The sequence below is a fragment of the Nannospalax galili genome, unplaced genomic scaffold (assembly GCF_000622305.1).
Source record: "Nannospalax galili isolate Female #2095 unplaced genomic scaffold, S.galili_v1.0 scaffold734, whole genome shotgun sequence".
NCBI classification, from domain to species: Eukaryota; Metazoa; Chordata; class Mammalia; order Rodentia; family Spalacidae; genus Nannospalax; species Nannospalax galili.
In genome coordinates, this window is record NW_008337073.1 from 4,981,700 (window position 1) to 5,004,636 (window position 22,937).

Consider the following 22,937-nt stretch of genomic DNA (forward strand, 5'->3'; position numbering starts at 1 on the left):
GGTCACAGTGTAACCTCTTTATATTTGTCACCCATGATTCTTATTCCCTTGAAAATGCTTTATTAAGCTTAAATTGCATAAGTTAAAAAAATTATTAAAAAAATCCTTAAGGTTAAAAAAAAGTCTAAAAGATAAAAATAAGTCCATATTCTTCTAGATTTTTGTACATTCATATTTACATATTATCAGCATACATGTTCATGTTCTGTACATTCTGATATGTATTCTACTTTCTTTCCCTCAGGAAAACCCGACCTGGATTTTGTGGGCATAACACTGCTTTAATGGGTCAAGAGTATTCCATTGTATGGCCACACCATAATTTCTTTTGTCTTAGTGATGTTATACACAAGAAGCACAGCACATATTTAAAAATGGTAGGCAATAATAGCACCAGAATTTTTTTCCTTTTCTTTAGATGCCTAGAAAATGGGGCACGGTATAACGCTTATATTAAATTTTAGTAAATCAGGCGACTATCTCCTTCACACCAGTAGTTCACAAAAGGAATTGTATTTCCACAGCCTTATCAATACTGGTAGACAAAAAAAAAGATGTTTAATTATGTTTGTATGTGGGTATGTGCACATGAATGCAGGTGCTGTAAGAGGCCAAACGTGTCAAAGCGGGCTAGAACTACAGGCCACCGTGAGCTTCAGGCCATGGGTGCTGAGAATTGAATTCCAGGTCCTCTGCAAGAGCAGTACTTGCTCTTAAACCACTGAGCCATCTCTCCAGCCCCACTTTTCTCCTGCTTTCAATGGCTTAATTTTTCTCCATTTTAGTCTTCATTTAGGATTTACTCTGGTGTGAGTAGATGTAAATCTTTAATTGCTAGTCATTTCTCCAGAAATCTTTTTCTCAATGATCTGGCTTTAAGCCGCACGCCTTTAATCCCAGAGGTCGCGAGGCAGATACAGGTGGATCTCCGTGCGTTCAAGGCCAGCCTGGTCTACATAGTGAGTTTCAGGACAGCTGGGGCTACAAGGGAGACCCTGTCTCAAAAAGACCAAAAAAAAATAAATAAATAAAATAAAAATAAAAAAAAATTATTTCTTACTTTTTTAATGAGTGTATTGCCTGCATGTATGTAAGTGCACCATGTTATGCAATGCCCATGGAGGTCAGAAGAGGGTGTCGAATTCCTCTAGAACTGGAGTTACAGACTGTTGTTAGTTGCCATATGGGTGCTGGGATTGGAACCCGGGTCTTCTGCAACAGCTGGTGCTCTTAACTGCCACTCCAGTCCGGATGGCGCCCTTTTCTCATACCCTCAAAATACAAAATTTCAGTTGCCTTTCTAATCACAGAGGTCGAATAGAGTCATCTTAAGGGTAAAAACTTGCGTCACAAAATGTAGTGGCCAGTGCGGGTCTAGGTGGGATGCCCTTTTGTCCCGCTGCCTACCTTGAAACGCAGAGAGCCGCTTTATTCCGGCCCTTAGGTTACAAGCACTGTCAAAAGCCAGCACAGCCTGAGCACGCCACAGCACCCTGGGCGGTCCTGGGGGTGAGCCTGGGCATGAGGGACGGCTTCCGGAGGCTCATGGGTGACTTGACTTGCCTTGTGGCCAGCTTTGGCGACTCTGCACTGGCGGGCGGATACAGCGGTGAGCGGAGAGGGCGGCCCCGGACCGAGGCCGCAAACCGTTGCGGATTCCCCTCACCAACGGCTGTAGCCGGGACGCCACGCGGCGTCGGTGACGTCAGCGCGGGGCGGGACTTCCTGCCTGGCGCGCAGCTGGAGCTCTGTACCAACTCTAGTCCGCCGCGCTCCGGAGTGGCTGGCAGCCGGTCGACTTGACGGCGTGTGGGCCGCAGCTCCGCTCCCAGGTTGGCCCGGCGGCCCTGAGGAGACCGGGGCAAGGAGGAGGAGCCGGGATCGCTGTCCTGTTCACCGTCGGAGTTTCCGGGGCTCCGTCCGCTTTCCACAGGCTCATCCCGCCCGGCTCGTGGGCTCCTCCTCTGCAGCCTGCGGCGCAAGCGGCCGTCTGGACCGCCGCAAGCGTGGCGGGCTGGGCGGACACCTCAGAGGAGGGAGCGAGGCCCTCGGTCTCCAGTGCCTCGGCGAGCAGACCCGAGCTGGTGCGGCTGGCTGGAGCTGTGGTTTCCCCCGGGGGCGAGTGCGGTCAGAGCGAACGGCGCTTCCGTTCGTCGCAGGGACCGAGCTTGAATTTGGTAGGTAACTTGTCCGGTTGATGTCTGGTTGGAATTGTAGGATGCTCACCCACCCCGTCCCCGGCGAATCCCTTTTCACTTTTCCTTGTGAAGTAGTGCAAGCGTGTGTTCGAGAAGCTGGCGGGGAGACGGGTTCTGCATCCAGTTTTTAAAAAGCGCATGAAACTCTTTGGTGCACTGCGGCATGGGACGTGGAGCCGCTGAGTATTTGGCTTAACACGGAGCAGCTCTAGTTAAATTCGTGGTGACAGTGTGTTATTTTGTTTTCTCCTTCTCTCTAAAGATGTTAGCAGTGCTGTTTGCAGATGTTACAGAGGTAATGTCCGAAATATGTGTGTCAAATCCTTAGTGCAACTTTTGGCCATAATAGACACCTTGCTTTAAAAAAAAAAAAATCCAAAAGCGCCCTTCGCTTAGTATTTTAAGTCTTTGGTTATGAACCTTGAATGATCAAGCTGCTTCAATCTCAGATACGTCTAGGATAAGGAGAAATTTGTTCCGAATTTTTTATAGAATGCATACCTAATATGTTCATACTGTTAAGTGTAAATTACTGAACTGAGGGCTAAAGTATCCAGTAGGTTATTAAAGCTATGCTTCTGTTACCAAGCAACATCATAGTAAACAAGTCAAATATTCAACTAGAACATAATTAAATGTGTCCTCTAGTTATCTGGGTTCAGAATTCTTCAAATTCATTCTTCTAACCTGTAAGAGATTACATTTATTCACTCTTTGTATTCGATTTCATACACATTTTACTTAATATTATTAGAATACTTTACATTTCTCCCTGAGTTGCTCTTTGGTTGTTACTTAGTCCAGAGTATGCTGGGTATTTCTCTGAATCTTTTCTTTTTAAAAATTTTTAAAAAACTATTTTTATTATTTTATGTGTATGAGTGTATTGCCTGCATGTATGTAAGTGCACCTGTGTTGTGCGGTGCCTGTAGAAGTCAGAGAGGGCGCTGGATTTCTCTGGAACTGGAGCTAATGGACAGCTGTACAGACGGTTGTTAGCTGCCATGTGGGTGCTGGGAATGGAACCCAGGTCCTCTGCAAGAGCAGCCTCTGCTCTTAACCACTGAGTCATCTCTCCAGTCCTGAGCTTTTTCTTTCTAATTGGTTGCAGTATATACACTATAAGAATATTCTCACATAACAGAATGGTAGCTATTTAGAGTTACATACAACATTTGGGAGATTACAATACTAATTTTTTAAGTTTTTAAAACAAAAACAAGTTTTAAGCTTGGTATAGCAGTATCCTCACTCTACTTGTTGAAACCTTAATGATATAATATAGTCTATTTGGTGGGAAGGGCAATTGAAACTGCGTCTAGCTTTGTAGCTCATGCTGACCTTGAACTGTCCATTTTCCTGCCTCAGCTTCTTGAGTTCTGGGATCAAAGGCCTGACACTCCTATCTTAAATCATCTTTGATTTTTTTTTTAAACTTTATTTATTTAAAAATTATTTTTATTCTGTTTTGCCTGCATTTGTATAAATGCACCATGTGTGTGCTGGAAACTGAACCCCACAGAGATCAGAAGAAGGCATCCAATTTCCCTGGAACTGGACTTACAGATGGTTGTTAGCTGCCATGTAGATGCTGGGAACCAAACCCCAGTCCTCTGCAAGAGCAGCCAGTGCTCTCTTTTTTTTTCCCCCCCCTTATTTTTAATGATGTAAACAAACTTACACTAAAATTGAAGCTTCTGGAAGAACCATTTGTTTTTGCCCATTCCTGGTCTCGTAGCACTCCCCAAACTTGACCCTGGCCTCACATCTGGACTTGTGGTTTAGAGCTGGGTCTCTAAAGACATCCTTGTTGAGGACAGTTTTGTCTAAGGTGATGTCCACAGAATAGCTGGTGGCATGAGGTGCTTGTAGTTATAAACTTTCACAAAAGACTTGATCTTTGACTGCTTGGCAATTTTCTTCTTGCCCATAGCAGCTGTTACTTTCCAGGGGTAGTGGTCAATTCCAGCCACCAGAGCATGGCTTTGGGGGTGGGGGTGGGGGTCTGAGGTGCCATCATCAGTGTTGTTCATGATGACTTCATGTCCAGAGTAGTGTCCCTCTAGGACCAGCACCACCTTCCTAGGTTTCATGAACTTGCCCATTTCTGCAGAGACAGGGGCTGCTGAGAGAGCCAGAAAGTGGAAGACCCCTGAGCAGGTGAGCCCAGGTATACCAGATCACTCACTGTCCACTAGGCCACGCCACTCACTGGGTCTGCTCACAGGATGGAATACTATCTGCTGTGAAGCTGCTTGAGGCCTTGAGACTCAACTCATCAGACAACCCAATACCAGGGCAGCCCAGCCAGTGCCCTTAACTGCTGAGTCATCTCTCCAGCCCCTTAAGTTTTTATTTTACTTATTTATTTTTACTTTATTATTTTTATTTTATATGTATGAGGATATTGTTTGCCTGTATGCAAGTACACCTGTGTTGTTCAATGCTGGTGGAGGTCAGAAGAGAGTATCAGATCTGAATTCCCTGGAACTGTAGTTAGGACAATTGTTAGCTACCATGTGGGTGCCTGGAATTGAACCTGGGTCCTCTGCAGGAACAACCAGTGTTCTTAACTGTTGAGCCATTTCTCCAGGCCCCTTATTTATTAATCTTTGAGACAGTCTTATACTTTAGCTCAGGCTGACCTGGAGCATACTATGTAGTCCAGGCTGGCCTCAAACTCCTGGCAGTCCTCTTGCTTCATCCTCTTCAGGGCCAGGATTGCAATGTAAGCCACAATGTCTGTAAACATAGTTTGAGATAGTGTGATAAATGACCTCTTTGAAGTCAAACTGTTAGTGATAGGAATTGGAACTTCAAGTTTATATACTCTTACTAAAGTCTATAGTCTTCATTTAAAAATGCTTTATTATTTTTGTTTTATGTGTGTGAGTGTATTGCCTGCATTTGTATAAGTGCATCCATGGCATGCAGTATGTGGGGAGGTCAGAAGAGGGTGTTGGATCCTCTGGAACTGGAGTTATGGACAGTTGTTAGCCAACATGTGGGTTCTAGGAACTGAACCCAGGTCCTCTGCAAGAATAGCCAGTGCTTTTACCGCTGAGCCATTCTTTTAGCCACTATAGGCTTCATTTTAATTTGCAGTCCCCTGCTATATCCATAGCTGATGTTGAAGAAATGAATTATTCAGGAATTGGGCACGATTAAAAAAAAATCAAGAATGGTTCATATTGTGTGATAAAGACCTTAGTAATTAGAAATAAAGATTGATTATATCTTGGGGTATTCTAATTCAGAAGCTTAGAAGAATGAATTCTCAACAGAGTAGAAATTTGTCATACATAATGTATTAGGTTCAGTAAATACTTTTCTTATATTGTTTAACCTGCGTATGCTTCTAGGGAATATGTGAATATATCTTTATGAAAAAATATCCTGGACTGGAGAAATGGCCCAGTGGTTAAGAGCACTGCTGCTCTTGGAAAAGACCTGTATTTGAATCCTAGTACCCACATGATGGGTAACAATCGTCCTGGGGATCTGACACCCTCTACTGACCTCCAAGGGAACAGCAGGACATGGGTGCACCTACATACATGGAGGCATTACACACAGTAAATACAAATAATAAAATAGATATAAAAAAATCTTGCCAACTAAGTTTTTTTTTTTAAATGAAAAAAATTTGTGTATATGTATGCATGTATACGCATGTGCATGCATTTGCAGGTGCTGGTGGAGGCCAGAAGGGGGTGTCCTAACCCTAGAACAGGAGTTACAGGCAGTTTTGAGCTGTTCAATGTGGGTGTTGGGAACTGAACTTAGGTCTTCTGAAAGAGCAGCAGGTGCTCTTAACTCCAGCCATTTCTACAGCCCCCCACCCCCAAGTTACTGAATTAAGCTGAGTTCTTCAAAATCATGTCACCTTGCCTTTCCATGCTTGTATTCATGATAGAAAAGGTGCCTTTGCTCAGGCTGGGTGTTTTTTTTTTTTTTTTAAATTAATGCAAACAGTTTTAATTGAGTTCTGCAGAAAGAAACTGATTTTAGGAAGTAGGGTAATTGGGGAGCATTAGCCTTTTCAACAAGAGCATTACATTTAATAACGAATAACCTTCTTTAAATTGCTGAAAACTATGCATGGATACCAGGAAAGTGTGATCCCACTATTTTCAATGAATCTTGGGTCAAGCGAAAATTTCTTGGTAATCGAGCGAGTAGCCAACTGCCAGAGGCGCCTGAAGCAGGAAGGTGGAGAGCAAGATGGAGAGCACCGGAACGCGGAGCCTGTGGCCGTGGTTTGCGGCCAGCCCCGCGGAGCCCTTCCCGGAGCCAAGGCCTCCATCCACCCGCCGCCGGCTTTCCCACCGCTTTTAAACCTACTATGTGCTTTCCTCTTTCCTGTGTCAAATTTAATGCCTTTCTACCTACCTGCCCTAATTTCTTCCATTTTTTTCTTAATATCTGATACCCTTTTGAATGGTTCAATTCCATAATTACATCTGAAGTCCAACTGTATGTATTTGTGAGTCATGTTTATTTAATACTGACACCTTTTTGTTTGTCTTGCCTTCCTAACTAGCTCGCAATTTCTTTAAGGGCAGGACATCACATCTCAATGAGCTTATCCTTAGCTTCTTCTGAATTAAAGTTGCTGAATGATAATTATTAAACATGACAAATGTTCATTTCTACCCCTGCCCCTTCCTGTAGTATAATGGAAGTAAGAACATTGTTGAGAAATGGAGGAAGGGCAGCAGTAAACTATAGGGAAGGAGATTAAAGAGTGGGGGATCTTTGGAATCTGAAGGAAAGCTTCTATTCCTAGAAAGTGTGAATGAATATTTGAGATTTTCCCATGACAGTAAGAGCACTAAGGACTCCCACCGGAATGCTGGTACTTCTCCCCTGTGGGCTTGGAGAGTTTGGTCAGTTTTGTGTTTCTTCCTTAGAAGAACCTTAGTTTTGAAATATGAGTCGCTCTAATCTTTCCTGCCTTGAGCATTCTCCTTCTGTTCTTTCCCCATCTCGTTTTACTCCTTCCCACCCTACTTTTTGACCCAATCTAGACTTAATTATGAAACTATGTCAGTACTTTAGTCTGGCTCTCATAAATTAGCAATTCTCCAAAGTTCATTTTAGGTCTGTTTTCTGTTAGGGGTACCCTTTCTAAGTAATGGAGAGCTCACTGACTGTCAAGTCTAGGACTGTTGAGTTTGAACTGTATTTCAGAAAGGAAATCAAGAAAGCCAGGGAATGCTCAGTTGTTGCTGTCTGTGTATTTTGACTTTAAAATACTTTTGGATTAAAATTCAGGGCTAAGAGGAACCTAGAATCTGCTCATTCTTTTTTGGAAAGTACTTGTCATTCTCAGTATATGTTTTAAAATTTCTAGGTAATTTTAATAATCTTGCCATAAATCCTGTATCTGATGCTTACAGCAAAAAAGCAGCTTCAGTTGAAGGTATAAAAAGGTGAAGTTGAGTCTTAGAGTATTTTTATAGATCTTCGGTTAAGGTTTTTCTTGAGTGAGCTTGCCAGCCTAGCTTCTGAATTGTTGCCCAGAAACAGTTGAAGTATAACATAGCAACCACTGAAAACAGTAGCACTGGGACTATAGGGATTTTCTGGCTGAAGTTGCAGTGCCAGTCTCTAGTGTTCACAGTTAACCTTTGTAGGTGATTTTGTTTTAAGGTAGATAGACCTATTTTATTTTGTTTTGAGACATGGTCTCATTATGTAGCCCTGACTGGCCTGGAACTCCCTGTGTAGACCAGGCTGGTGCACAGCTCCACCCGCCTCTGCTTCCTGACTGCTGGAAGGTTGTGTGCCACCATGCCTGGTCTGATATATTGTGTATGCTCTTGAATATATTTTTCAGATGGTTGATGTAACTTCTTGCATATTATTTTTTCAGAGATGCATTATAAGCATGCTTTGAATTATAGTGTATATAAAGGATATGTGAAAAGATTGGATCAACTAAAAATCTGTACCAAAAAGTTGTAAGTAATAATTAACAGGATATAGCTAGTTAGAATTGGAATGGAGTTGAAATGTACCTTTTTGGTTTCTTCTGGAGCTTTGTGGACACTTTGGATCAGTAAATATACTTTCATAGGCTCTGTGATTTTGCAGAAGAGAATCATGATTCAGGAGACCAGCCTTGAATAATGAGTTACTTAATTCTAATCTATTTTCTCATTTGAAAAAGTGTGTCTCTGAAGATGCTGAAATGTAAGCAATTTAAAGTTTTCCTGTTCGTGGTTTTAGTCAGCTATTTGAGTTCCTTTAAATGTCTTATACTAGACTAGGCACTGGAGAAATTGAGAGTCAGACTTTGTGCTGTCTTAAGTACTTTACTGTCTCTGTGCTAAGTACTTCATTGTGTACTGGGAGAAATGGGGACACTTTAAATGGGGAATCCATGGTAGAAGGGTTAGACAGGGAACAAGAGAGAGGAGATAAATAATTAGCTGTCCTGGAACTCACTATGTAGACCAGGCTGGCCTTGAACTCACAAAGATCCGCCTGTCTCTGCCTCCCAAGTGCTGGGATTAAAGGTGTGCACCACCACACCTGGCATAACTTTTAATATAACGTGGTAGATACCATAAGGATAAATGTGAATGTATTCTGGGGCATGCAGGAAGGACAGCTGATCCAGATCTGAAAATAGACTACTGTTGTTATTGAGGAATGGTCATTAAAATTAATTAAATATAGTTTGAGATTGTACACAAAAATATTAAAAATCTGGCCTGGAGGGAGTTAAGTCAAGGAATGCTAGGGAGAAAAGTTTTTTGGTGAACCAGAATCAGGGGTTATTAGCATTTCTCATCATGCTTTTATTGAAATTCTTTCTGGCAACCATTTGGCACCGTCCTTATCAGAGAATCTTGCTCTTTGATCCCTAGATCTAAAATATCTCACACAAGATCAAACATTTCTCAATTATTCTCACTGTTTTCAAAGAGAAAGACGTACTGCTTTGCTATGCTGATCAAATACCCCCAGATACATTCACTGTCTTGGGTGGAGGCCAGGTGGAATCCTGAAAGGTTAAAGTCAGGTGCCCAGGTCACCAGAGGAGCACATGGCTTAGAGAGCTTGTTTACAATATAATTTTTGGTTGCAAGGCTAAGTAAAAGTCTTTAGGCCAGATTATGTCCATATTGTAAAACTTATTCCTATACCTTTCTTTTAAAAGTATATTTGCAGTCTTTTGGGTGGAATGTTGTCAGTTATAATCATGTTGATTGATAAAGTTAGTTAAGTCCTCTATATTCTTACATATATTTCTCTCATTCTGTCATTCATTACAATCTTCTCTTTTTTTTTAATTTATTTTTATTTTATGTGTATGCATGTATTGCCTGCATGTAGGTAAGTGCACCTGTGTCATGCAATGCCCGCAGAGGTCAGAAGAGGCTGTCGGATCCCCTGGGACTAGAGTTATGGTTAGTCGTTAACTGCCATGTGGGTGCTGGGATTTGAACCCCTGGACTTCTGCAAGAACAACTGGTATTCTTAACCGCCGAACCATCTCTCCAGCCCCTCAATCTTCTCTTTTTAAAACTCAGTGTTTTGGGGGTTTTCTGTTAGATGCATAAACATTTAATATATGCCATGTGCTGGTTTTTATCATGAGATATGATTAGTATTAGTAATATTTCTTGTCTTTCATTCTGTTTTGTCCTCTTGGTGCTATAGTCATCCATCTTTTTTTTTTCACTTTAAAACAAATTTTATTATTTTTATTTTATGTGTTTGAGTATTACGCCCATATGTAAGTAAGTGCACCCATGTTGTGCAGTGCCTGCAGAGGACAGAAGAGGCCGTCGGATCCCCTGGAACTGGAGTTACAGACAGTTGTTAGCTGTCATGTGGGTGCTGGGATTCGAACCTGGGTCTTCTGCAAGAACAGTCAGTGTTCTTAACCACTGAGTCATCTCTCCAGCCCCCATCTATCTTTTCTATGGTTACTATTTATATGTCTTAAAAAAAGTTCTGTCCAGCTGGGCGTGGTGGCACACGCCTTTAATCCCAGCACTTGGGAGGCAGAGGCAGGCGGATCTCTGTGAGGTCAAGGTCAGCCTGGTCTACATAGTGAGTTCCAGGACAGCTGGGGCTACAGGGAGACCCTAACTCAAAAAGACCCCCCCAAAAAATTCTGTCCAGTTTCTTTTAACATATTTATGTCTTTGAATCAAAGCTGTATCTCATAAACAACACATAGATGGATTTTGTTTTTTCTCATCCAGTGTAGCATTCTTTGTCTTTGAAATGGGGCATTTAATTCATTCACATTTAGTATAGTTGATGATATTGTTTATGCCATTTTCAAAGTTTCCTGTTTGTCTCATTTTTTATTTTCTTTCAGGAACTTTGTGACATATTTTTAATACACCTTTAAATCTTCTCTTGATTTTGTTTACTGTATTTTTATAGTGGTTTTCCTAGAAATTATAATATGCATTTTAATTTATTATAGTCTCCCTCAGAATAATATTAAATTCTGGTAAATTACAGATATTCCCTCCAATATAGCTTTTTCTTCTCTTTTTTTCCTACTGTTATTGTCACATACATTGTAGCTGTGCATAGTATAATAGTATTATAGTCATTCCTTTATATAGTTTGATTTCTTTAAACAAAATGATGCTTTTTTTTAGACACATATAGTTATATAGTTACAATTTCTGGTGGAATTCCTTCCAAATAAAGTTGTTCTTTGGTGTTGCTTGTTTTCAGACTAAAGGACTGCTTTTGGTATTTCTCATAAGTCGTGTCTGAGAGTTAACAATTTCTCTTAGCAATTTTCTTGTTTATCTAGAAATCTGTATACCATTTTCATTTTTACTCAGTACAGGACTTCTGGTTGAGGGTTTTTTTCTTTCATGAATTGGAAGACTTTAATAGAGCTAAATGTTCCCATTGCATACAGCAATCTATATATGTATTACAGTCCTTATCAGAATCTCGGTAGCATTTTTCTGTTAAAATGGGGAAAAAAAACCTAAAGTCTATACATAATCTCAAAACGTAGTCAAAGTATTCTCTCTTTAAAAATTAAAAAAAATATTTTTATTGAATTTTTGTGTGTTTCATACAGAAGATTTCAAACAATCTTAATCATTTTTGTACCCCTGTCCCCACTGGTACCCTCCCATAGCCCCCCCATATGGAACCCATATACTCTGTCATCCATGTTAAGACCCACTGTGTTAAGTCTGTCCCCAGACATTCCAAGGTGGGTTTTTTTTTTTTTTTTTTTTTTTTTGGTATTTTTGAGACAGGGTCTCCCTGTAGCCCCAGCTATCCTGGAACTCACTATGTAGACCAGGCTGGCCTTGAACTCACAGAGACCTGCCTGCCTCTGCCTCCCAAATACTGGGACTACAGTCATGTGCCACACCACCAGGCCCAGGGTGTGGTTTTTTTTGTTTGTTTATTTTATTTTATTTTGATTTCATTCTCTTTCCTCATTGTTTCTGATGAGAAATCATCTGTTAATCATGGTTATTCTCTTGTATATAATGTTTTTTTTGTGTGTGTTCTCTTTTAAGACGTTTTCTTTGTTTTTCACAAGTTTGTATATATACATTTCTCTGAAGAGTTTTGACTTTTTTTTTTTTTTTTTTTGGTTTTTTTGAGACACTGTCTCCCTGTAGCCCCAACTGGCCTGGAACTCACTATGTAGACCAGGCTGGCCTTGGACTCACAGAGATCTGCCTGCCTCTGCCTCGAGAGTGCTGGGATTAAAGGCGTGCACCACCACGCCTGACGGTTTTGACTTTTTAAAATCATCATCATCATCATCATCAGTATTTTTCAGTTCTGTGAATTAAACCCATAGCCTTGTTCATGCTGCCAAGTACTATGTTACTGAGCTTTATTTATTTTTAGGTTTCATGTCTTTGTATAACTTTGTGTTCAAACAATGATTGGCATGGTGTTGTGTTCCGACAGCTTGAACCAATACAGTGTACTCTCTCTGCTGAGTACTTGTGCAGTGGCAACGGTGCACTTAAATAAAAGCCATTTTCAAGTCTGCCTTGGCTTCACTACTCCCTTTCACTTGATGTATTCAGTAAGCACTTAATAGAACAGTAGAGAAGATCCATGATTATAATTTGTATCTTACTAATTTATTGGTGTTAATATCTAATTAAGGAATTTGAGTCAAATGAAGAGTCATTTAAAAATATTTTATTTATTTATTTATTTATTTATTTATTTATTTATTTATTTATTTATTTATAGAGTATTTTACCTGCATGGATATAAGTGCACCACATGTGTGCAGTGCCTGCAGAGATCAGAAAAGGGTGTTGGATCCCCTGGAACTGGATTTGTAGACAGCTGTTAGTCACCCTGTAGGTGCTGGGAACAAAATCCTGGTCTGCAAGAGCCTTTAACTGCTGAGCCATCTCTCTGGCCCCCATTTTAGAAGATTTTGATTATTAGTCTATCACCTAGAATTTTTAAAATAAAAAAATTGTGTGTGGGGTGTGTGTGTTTGCATGTGTATGGGTGCAGATGTATGTGTGGGTGCACGTGTGTTTGCATGTGTACGGTTGCAGATGTATGTGTGGGTGCACATATGTTTGCATGTGTATGGGTACAGATGTATGTGTGGGTGCACATATGTATAGTGACTTGAAGTTGACATTAGGTATCTTCCTCAGTCACACACCATTTAATTTATTGAGGCAGGGTCTCTTGCTGAACCTAGAGCTTAATTCCTCTTAGTCTAGTTAGCTAACTTGCCCTAGGGATCCCCTGTCTATGCCTCTTGAGTATTGGGATTATAGGCTGTCAACCACACCTGCCTGGCTAAAAACGTGGGTGCTGGCGATCTCAACTCCAGTCCTCACACTTGTGGGACAAGTGCTTTATCCACTGAACCATCTTCTTAGGCCAGATTTTTTTTATTTATATCAAAAAATATGTGCAGTTGATTGGCACACATTGTTCTTTGTGATATCCTTTTCCATACTTTCTCAGAAGTTATAAACAGTGGAAAGCAGCATCACATAACAATAATTTTGTGACTAGCTTTTTTGTCTTTAATATAGTTTATTGGGATTTGGGAGATAGAGATTTGTTCTATACAGTCTGGAGAATGATTTATGATAGCTGTGCTTTCAGTTTTGAATGAGTGAGTTTATTAAGTATATAGCAAGCAAAAGAAATTGCAAGTATCCAATAGAGGCAGCATGTAGATAGCAAATTGTCATCAAATTGGGCACTCAGCACCCAGAAGAGATGGCTGGAGTAGCCCAATTGAAAGAGCAAACAAAGGTACATCATCATATTAGGGGGCAGAAGAAATTAATTGGAGAAGCCCCCTTGAGGTAGAGCAGTGTCTACTTTGGTGAGGCTTCCAAGTTAAGGAACAAATAACAAGCAGCAGGTAGATGACATCACACAAACCAGTGCTTTGAAACAGCCAGCAGAAATTAACTGGGGGCTGAGGCAGTCAGCTAGAGTTCCTGATTGAGTGAATCCCAGTGTGTGGGGTGGGAGAGTCGGGGGGGAGGAGGTCCTTTTACTCCGTGGGTAAACTTACCATGGCTGAACTTCCCAGTTTGCTGTTCCCATTGCAGGCATTTTTACATCATGGGCTATAGAATAGTAAGTTTGTTGGATTTGGTTTCCCCTCTAGCTGCTTTCAAAGATAAAGTATTTTCTGTTCTACCCCTCTCTTGCACAGTTAGGGGCCAGCCTGCCTCAGGAAAAGGTGTTTTGAGAGAACATTTTGAGAATATTTGAAATAAACATGCTAGAGGGCTGTCCTTGCCCCCAGAGTGCTGAAACAAGCTTAACCAGCGTGTGACAATTTACCAATATAATGTATAAAAGGTGACCAAAAAAATAGTTTTTATAGTATTTTCTTTGAGAAATTCAAAGTTTCTTTGGAAAGATAGCTATTATACAGCATCTAGAGGAGAAGAGTACAGATAGGATGGACTGCAGGATAAATATCTTGAGGAAAACATGAAGGCAGAAACAAAAAGCACAAAAGCAACAGCTATTTCAGTTTTTGAATGATTTAGAGTCTGAATATAGTTTCATGATTTTTTTTAGATAACGTTTTAGAATTTACTGATTTTGATCTATGAATTAGTTGAAAAGATTTAAGACTTTTGGGACTGGAGAGATGGCTTCATTGGTAAAGTGCTTGCCATACAAGCTTAAGAACCTAAGCTTGGATCCCTAACACCATGTAAAAAGCCAGGTGTAGCTTTGCATATCTGTAATCCCAGTGCTGGAGGGAGAGATAGGAAGATCCCTGGTATTTGCTGTTCATCCAATCTATCTTGAATTGGTGAGTACCAAATTGAATAAGAAACTCTAAAAAAACTAACATGAATGTGGTGTTTACTGTGTAATGCCACATTATGGTTATGCCATAAAAACAGTCTGACCTTTAGTATCCATTTTAAGGCCAAAAACAGACCCCAGACTGCTGAGAACCTGCTCCTTCAGACTTTTCTCAGAATTGTACTCTCAAACAAGGGCCCACTCATTCATTCTTTTATTGAAGTAGTATGTCCAGCATGAAATGGGGAAGTAAAAATGGAACTGCTTTGTCAGGTTATGTCCTGTATATAAACACCCCCCCCCCCTTAAAATGCCATTCACACAACCACAGACAGGTGTTACCAGTTGAATCCCTTCTGTTGTTTGCAACACAAATGGAATCATCTTCATATCTTCACTTTTGATAGTCACCATATACATACACCAGTACATACATTTTTCTAGTCAAGGATAAGGAAGGGTCATGAGAAATTAAAGCTATGTTTAGGGTACAAGAGGAGCTCAATGTTAGGAGCTTTTGGTTGCAAGGTTAGGTAAAAGTCATTCATCCACAGTGTGACCATATTGTAAATCATTACCAGAGCGGCAAATGATTGAGGAAGATGCTTTATCTTGATCTCTGGGCTTCGTGTGTGTGTGTGTGTGTGTGTGTGTGTGCGCGTGCACAAACACATATAGAAAAGATTTCATTTTAGTATAACTATATGAACAAAATTCTGAAAGACAAGAAGCAGCATGTATATGAGGGATTATACATTAAACTCAATTGACTGGGTGCTATGGAACCATGTAGGGCACCAAAAGGAAATGTTTGCATTTGTATAGGAACTTGTTTAGTGCAGTGTGTGAAACTGGCTTGGAAATTTAGATTTGAACCAAGAAACAATAGGAAGGGGTATATTAGGAGTTATAATGGTGAAAAAGCAGTATGTCCTAGTGCATAAGGCCATATAGGAATGAGCAAAGACTAAACACTGGTGTATTGTCTGTGAGGCTTCTGTTAAAATTCTGTAAGTGTGGGGCTGGTGAGATGATCTGGTGGCCAAGTCTGATGATTTGTGTTCGATTCCTGGGATGCACATGGTGGAAGGAAGGAACCTATTTCTATAAGTTGTCCTCTGACCTCCACATGTGTGCTGTGGCATGCACCACCCTCACATAAAATAAATAAATGAATAAATAAATAAATAAATAAATAAATGTAATAAAATTATAGTTAAGAGAATGTTAAGTTTAAATACTTGAGTTTGGCACTGGGATAGCAAAATGGCTCAAGAAATGGGAAAGTATGGTTAAAATCAACAAATGAGGCTCAGCAGGTAAAAGTGTTAATCCACACAAGCCTGACGATGTTAGTTTGATCCCTGGAACTCACATAAGAAGTCAGATGCAATGAATGGCATTCCTGTAATCCCAGAACTCCTATGAGAGATGGGAGACATGATTGAAGAATTTCCCAGAAGCTCACAGACCGGGTAGCCTAGCTTACACAGCACAGCAGTAGAGACAAGAGAGACCCTGCCACAACAAGTGGAAGGCAAGAACCAAGTCCTTAAAGTTGTTACCTGATTCCACATATGCTATGGCACACACATACCTGTACTCGCAATAGTAATTGCATAAATAAGTAAAGTCAACACATAAAGATGAATCAGCAGGATTGATAATTTCTTATAAACAAGAGTTAAGGATGAATTGTGCACTAAGAATTAAAAGATAGCAGTAACTTAATATACTTTTTCCCCTCTTTTGTGATAATGGAAATTGAACTCAGGGCCTCATGCTTGGTAGGCAAGAGTCCTACCACTGAACTATAGCCCTAGCCCAATATACCTTTTATGAGACATGAAGCCTTCTGTAATGAGCCAAAGGAAAAAAGAAACCCAAGTATTTTTTTTTGCAATTATGTCTAAGTGTAGTTGAAGAACAAGGTGTGTTCTAATAGCAGTAAACAGGGAGGGATTTTGCAAGTTCTGTTTGCTCAAATTCTTACTAGTGTCTGTTCTTTTACTATAGTCATAGAATCCCTGTGGAACGAGGTTCTTATACTCTACTTCATAGGAAGGTCAGGTAATTCTGCTATCTAGGAGAATGTTTCAGGTTAAAATGATGAAGAAGTCACAGCGATGTTGCTTTTGCTGTTTCATAGTTGCCAAGGCACTATAATTTGGGATAGCAAGTCTCAACATTAAGGTTTAAATAGGGCATATGAGTTGAGTTGAAGTTATGAGCTAAGAGAGAGACTAGGAACTTGGGTGTGTATTTGTGACTCAGAGAAGTAATAAATGAAGCTATAAGAGGGGCAGTTGAACTTTTCTTATGGAGATGGTGCAATGAACCAAATACTTCTCAGGGTGAGTGAGGGAAAGGGAACACTTGTAAGAGATAGTGAGATGGGTTAGAAAGATGGGAGATCATTGTGATATGTAGCTGATGAGGGAGAAGAATATTCTAAAGAGACATGAAGTTGTACAAAAATTAAATCTTTATGTTTCATAGTACTTAGCATAGATTAAAACCTTTGACAGTTCACTATTAAGTTACTCTCTTAATTATTCTATCATGATTGAGATATTTTCATATTTTAATGTCATAATACTGTTTTTCATTGGCAAGAAAGGAGTAATGATGTTTATTTTATTTTTATACTTTATAAGTTATGTATCACTGTGTAAAGGAATCACTAATGTTATAATTTGTTCTAGATTATGAAAGGGTTCTTGCATCATTTAAAACATTTAGTTATGGTAATGGGCTTTGTCAAGTGAAGGGAATAGCATAATATTTCATATTTATATTTTTATAAAGAACTTTTGCTTACCTTATATTAGGACTTTTTTAAGATTTGAATTTTTGTCTTTAAGTTTCCAAATGGATTATTTTACATACCCTAAACACTTCAGTACTGTAGTCTTGGTATTTCTTATTTTCTAAACCACTCTTTTTTGTATGTTTCTTTGTAAAAATTTGTAAAATTTGAAAAGTCTTACCACAAGGTGTCATTCTAACCTATGAAAAGAATTTCCTTATAAACATGTGCAACCTCAATTGTACAGTTTTTATATTTCCTTGTTTTAAAAATATTTTTATTTCATATCTGTTCTTTAATTTTCAGATTTTAAGATAGTGTATGTCTTTTGTTATAAAAGAAATAAAGTAGCTCATATTCTTGAGTTCTCATAGTTTTGCACAAACATATGCTTTCCACCCACAAATTTCTTAAGACTGTGTTGCTATAGAGATGATTTGTTTGAAGGAAAGAATAAGGAGAAGTAGCAGCAGGTGGACATTTAAGGAACAAAATCCTTATTTTTATGTCTTTGTTCCTGACAGAGCTAGTTTTAGAGTTTAATCCCTTTCATTACGACATCCCTGTGGAAGAAAAGGTGGGTATTTTAGTGTGGTGGTATAATTAATCAAATGCTTTTGCAAAAGTTGCTCTGCTTGATTTTTTTATTCATTCTTTTTTATTTCTTTGTATGTTGGGGGATAAGTGTACATGTTTGTGCATGTGTATGGAGGCTAGAGGTTGACATCAGGTGTTTTCATTGCTTTCCACCTTAGTATTTGAGACATGGTCTCATTAAACCAGAACTCGCTGATTGGCTAGGCTAGGGATCCAGCAAGCCCCTGGGATTTGGAGCCATGGAGCTAGAACTGACCAGGAAGCCACCTTCCCTGAAGACGAGCTCTCATAGTTTTGGAGAGCACTGTGCAAGCTGCTAAGGGAGAGCACCAATAGATGGTCCAGCAGCCCCAGATTTAAGCCCTAAAAACCACAACAGTGAATGGCACAGCAAACGCTATTGCGGCAGTAGTGGCACTTTTATCTTGGGGGTAATCAACAGCTACCTAATTGGACTTAAAGCTCACTCAGTGGGTTGAAACTCATGTGTGGTACTATAAACGTAGCCAAATATACATGGCTGGAGGGTCTTAGAGAAACCCCCAGTGCTGTCACATCCCTAGACAAATGTAATTTCTTGCTATGTACTAAATATGGATCTTTATATTTACAGACAAGTATGCCAGTCACCACTCATCAAAGAAACTTCTTTTTCAAGACAGAGATTATTACAGAGTTCCACAACTGGTCAGACACAGAGATTGTCTTTGAATTCTCCAACCCTAAGTGACACATCTACAATGCAACCTCTATACCTAAGGCTCATGGAACACAGTAAAACAAGGGGTAGAGAGAACACTAATGCATCTCTCAACTCTCATGAATGAAGCTCCGTCATGCAACAGAGGGCCATGAACACAAGGATACAAATGGCCAAGCATAGAGAATAAAAGTCTGCAGAGTGTGGATCTTTGGACAGGACTCCTATATTAAACTCCACCCACCCAGGGCTCAGGGACTATTGAAAAAGAGGGGGCAGAAATATTGTAGGAGCCGGGGGGGAGGAGGTGCAGGACCATATGGAAATAGAATCCTACAGGCTCCTGGGACCTTGCTCATATGAACCTACAGCAATGGCGTCAGCATGCACAAGACCCATGCAAACTCAAGTAGACAAAAACCCATCGTAGAACTATGGAAATGGGCAGCAGGCCCCAATCTTATCCAAAGAACTATTGGTAGCTGATTACTCCTGGGTGAGGAAGAGCTGATCTTATAAGGGAGGGACTCTAGATAGGCTGACTAGACCTCAGTGGATGAACTTGCACTGAAGGATGTTTGGGGACATTAGCTTGACTCAATAGGTCTTAACACAAATGACAGAAGGCATGAAATCCAGGAGGGAGGGGACTTTTAGAGGGTGCCAGTGGGGAAGGGAGTTTAAAGATGATTAAGATGCTCTGTATGAAATACACAAAAATTCAGGTAAAAAAAATATAAAGAAGAAAAAGTAAACATGGAAATGATGAAAAAAGTTAACAGTCCAAAGATTTTAATATATTTTCTGTCATCCTTGTGTAGTCCACAGTTGCTAATTAATGTATATTTGTTAGCTTCCCATCATGATAAAATACCTGGGATAACTAATTTATAAAGCGAAAACCTTTACTTTGGGTTGTACTTTCAACATTTTAGGCTATAGTTGAACAGCTCTATTTTGGCCTTTGCTACGTTTGTTGAATGACAGTGTACTTGGGAATGGGTGATAAAGCAAACCCCATGTCAAGAAACCAAAGAGAAAAGAGGCTAGAGTCTCCTAATCTCCCTTACCAGCATGCCCCTAAGGACACCCACAAGGATATGATGGAACAATGACAGTCTTTTGTGTTTTAGCCCTATGACAAGGGACTGAACAAAATAGACTTTGCGCCTCTTAGTAATGCCATTCTGGAATGGGTCCTTTTACATAAGAACCTTTGGGGACATACAGCATCCAAACTATAACTAACATGTTTTTTTTCAGTGATCTCTGTTGACTCCTTGAGGACAAAGATTTATTTTATTTTTAGCTATTATCTTTGTACCCAATAAACTGTCTGGCATATAATAGGCACCTAAAAATATGGGCCATACCTTCCTTACTAAGAAGGTGGTTTGAGTGGTTAGTCTACATATTTTGGTGTATCTCTCAAGATTCTTATTTAAGTACACCAGTCACTACATGTGTAATATTTATTCAAGAAATATTGGTTCTTTCATTAGTTTTTTTTTTTTTTTTTTTTTTTTTTGGTTTTTTTGAGACAGGGTCTCCCTGTAGTCCCAGCTGACCTGAACTCACTATGTAGATCAGGCTGGCCTTGAACTCACAAAGATCCGCCTGCCTCTGCCTCCAAATTGCTGGGACTAAAGGCATGCGCTACCACTCTGGCCAAAAGATAAGTATTTTAAAAATTAACCTTTGTGTATTGAAGACTACTTTTATTTATCATTTCTGCTTATTTTTTTTGTAGCTTCTGACAATTCTAAATTATAAAACTTCTGTTAACTAGAAAAATTGAATTTTTTCTGTAAAATTTCTTTCCTTGTAAAGTTTTCAGACTAAATCATAAGCATACCTTTGAGATAAAATTACATCAGGCTTATTTAAAGAATAAATTTCAGTATATTTTGCATAATTGGATTACCTTTTGTGTACTAGCTATGTGCTATGGGACCATGAACAGAACTGATTTCATAACATACATGCAAAGGTACTAATTGCATATAACTCCCCATGTTATATCTAATAGGGCATACACTGGGAAACCTTAAAATGAATTTGAAGTATGATTTGGGTAAGAGTCACCTTCACTTTGCAGATCACAGCATTTGAGAGAGATTCATAATTTGTTACAACCAAGCATTTGACGTTGGCTCCTACTCTCCAGAATTCTTTTGTGAGAATTAAGTTGTGCAGAAGCAAAAGGTATGCTTATGAGAATAGAATAACATTTTAATTCAGAATGTTTGGAGGTTGGTTGCTAACCACTCTAATACATATCTTCCTCCTTTCTCCTTCCTGCCTTCCCCTGTTTTTCTCTAAATTACAATTATGGGGCCTGGCCCTTTGCCAGGGCTTTGAAGGGCCTGCTCCCAGCTGCACTGCAGGTTCTGGCAGGGTGTCAAGATGTGACATTTTTTGGATACATGAGACATCGTGGAATGGGTCATTCAGAAGCTTGGAGGATGACTAGTGGAGGATTATCTTTGGATTTTGAAGAAATTAATTTCTAATGTTCTGTTTGTAAGTAAAGTGAATGCCTGATGGAGGTTATCACTAGACTTTTAAATGCTGTTTTTGAAAAACAACGTTCAGTTTGAGAGCACGAAATATTTAAAGCATTGTTTTGAGAAATGTTCAAAGGGATAGCATGTGTTTTTTAATGAAATGTATTTTGGAAGCTTTCCATAAGCATCAGCAGCTGTGCTTTTCGAATATTTTGAATTGCCATACTTTTGGGCAGACATTGTACCAGTCACTGCTTAAAAAATTCAATGCCTATATAGGAGAAAATGTAATATGTAGGTCTGTAGACCTGGGACCAATCAAAAGTGATTGGAAGGACATGTGTATGTGATTATGTGATTGTTGTAGTTGGAAAAGGAAGAGGAAGTATTTGGATATGATATTAGTGTTTGTAAAGCTGCCTTTCAGAGACACCCTGTAAGTGTGGTGGTGCATGCCTTTAGTCCCAGTGGGGAGGCAGAGGTAGGCAGATCTCTTTGAGTTCAAGGCCAGCCTGATTCGTATAGTAAGTTCCAGGCTACAGGGAAACCCTGTCTCAAAAAGACCGAAAGGAAAAAAAAAAAGGACTGCAGAAGATGGCTTTACTTTTTCTTATTATGGCTTGAATTATGTATTTTACTTTTTAAAAGTTGCATTATGTATATATTTGGTTGGTGAACTCTTCATAATAGAAATGAGGTAGGGGTGTGTGTGTTTTGACTGTCTCCCAACACATAGTTGGTTAGGTGTCTGAATCACTGATAGCTGTTTATCGGCTGGTTAATATTAGAGAAGTCTGACCATAGTATCGATTTAAAATTATAGTGCAGACTCCAATCCTCAGGCCTCTTGGGGTAAGTCTATAGCGCAGCTCTCCACGCCTTGACTCCCCAAGCCACATTCACCCTTCCATCTCCCCCACTGTTCGCTACACCTAGTGTGGGACCTGCACCATCCCTAGTCTTGGGGCCCCAGACACCGGGGGAACAAATACTGCTTCCTGACCCTTCTCACCAAGACCAACTTAGTGCCTTTCTTGGGCCCCAGGAGCACCGCTTCTGGACCTGGCCCCGCCCTCACCTCCCTCTACTTCCCTTGTCCTGCAACACCCGCCAGCCTCTTTCTGGGGCTGACAGCCTCTTTCTGGGGGGGCCCCAGACACCTGGGGAACCAATACTGCTTCCTGATCCTTCTCACTCAGACCAACTTAGTGCCTTTCTTGGGCCCCAGGAGCACCGCTTCTGGTCCTGGCCCTGACCTCACCTCTCTCTGCATCTCTGGACCTGCACCACCGGCTAACTCTCCTAGCCTGCACCCCTATCCTCAGGCCTCTTGAGGTAAGTCTATAGCGCAGCTCTCCGTGCCTTGACTCCCCAAGCCACATTCACCCTTCCATCTCCCTCCCTGTTCGCTACTCCTAGTTTGGGACCTACGCCATCCCTAGTCTTGGGGCCCCAGACGCCAGGGGAACCAATACTGCTTCCTGACCCTTCTTACCCAGACCAACTTAGTGCCTTTCTTGGGCTCCAGGAGCACCACTTCTGGTCCTGGCCCCGCCCTCACCTCTCTCTGCTTCCCTGGGCCTTGGGGCTTCTTCCCACCCCATCAGCCTTTGCATCCCTGCGTGGCACGGCCACTGCCAGGGTCTCAGGTCAGTCCAGCACCCAAGTTCCTGAGGGCAAAATCATTCTTAGAAGATTCCAGACATGAAGAGAAAGTCTGAAAACTTGGGACCCACATTGGAATTGGGCCACCGCGGAACTCCTGAAAACAAAATCAATCCGACCACGACAATATAAAATCAAAAGAGAGAACCAGAAGCTTAGATGAACCAGCT

At 40.4% G+C, this 22,937-nt stretch overlaps 1 protein-coding gene and 1 pseudogene across 8 annotated transcripts in view; one reads left to right on the forward strand and one right to left on the reverse strand.

The window, feature by feature from the left end:
* The first annotated feature begins 1,723 nt into the window (after positions 1 to 1,723).
* Positions 1,724 to 22,937, forward strand: part of Cep83 (centrosomal protein 83) — a 132,018-nt gene continuing 110,804 nt past the window's right edge. For 7 of the 8 annotated variants that reach the window (XR_003849384.1, XM_008832085.2, XM_029563097.1 and 4 more), the window contains exon 1: positions 1,724 to 2,177. The gene's annotated coding sequence lies outside the window, so the exon portion shown is untranslated. Of the gene's footprint in view, positions 2,178 to 20,693; positions 20,801 to 20,948; positions 21,119 to 22,937 lie in introns of all 8 variants that reach the window. The other variant, XM_029563096.1, reaches the window with a different exon arrangement.
* Positions 3,881 to 4,303, reverse strand: LOC103733275 (annotated as a pseudogene).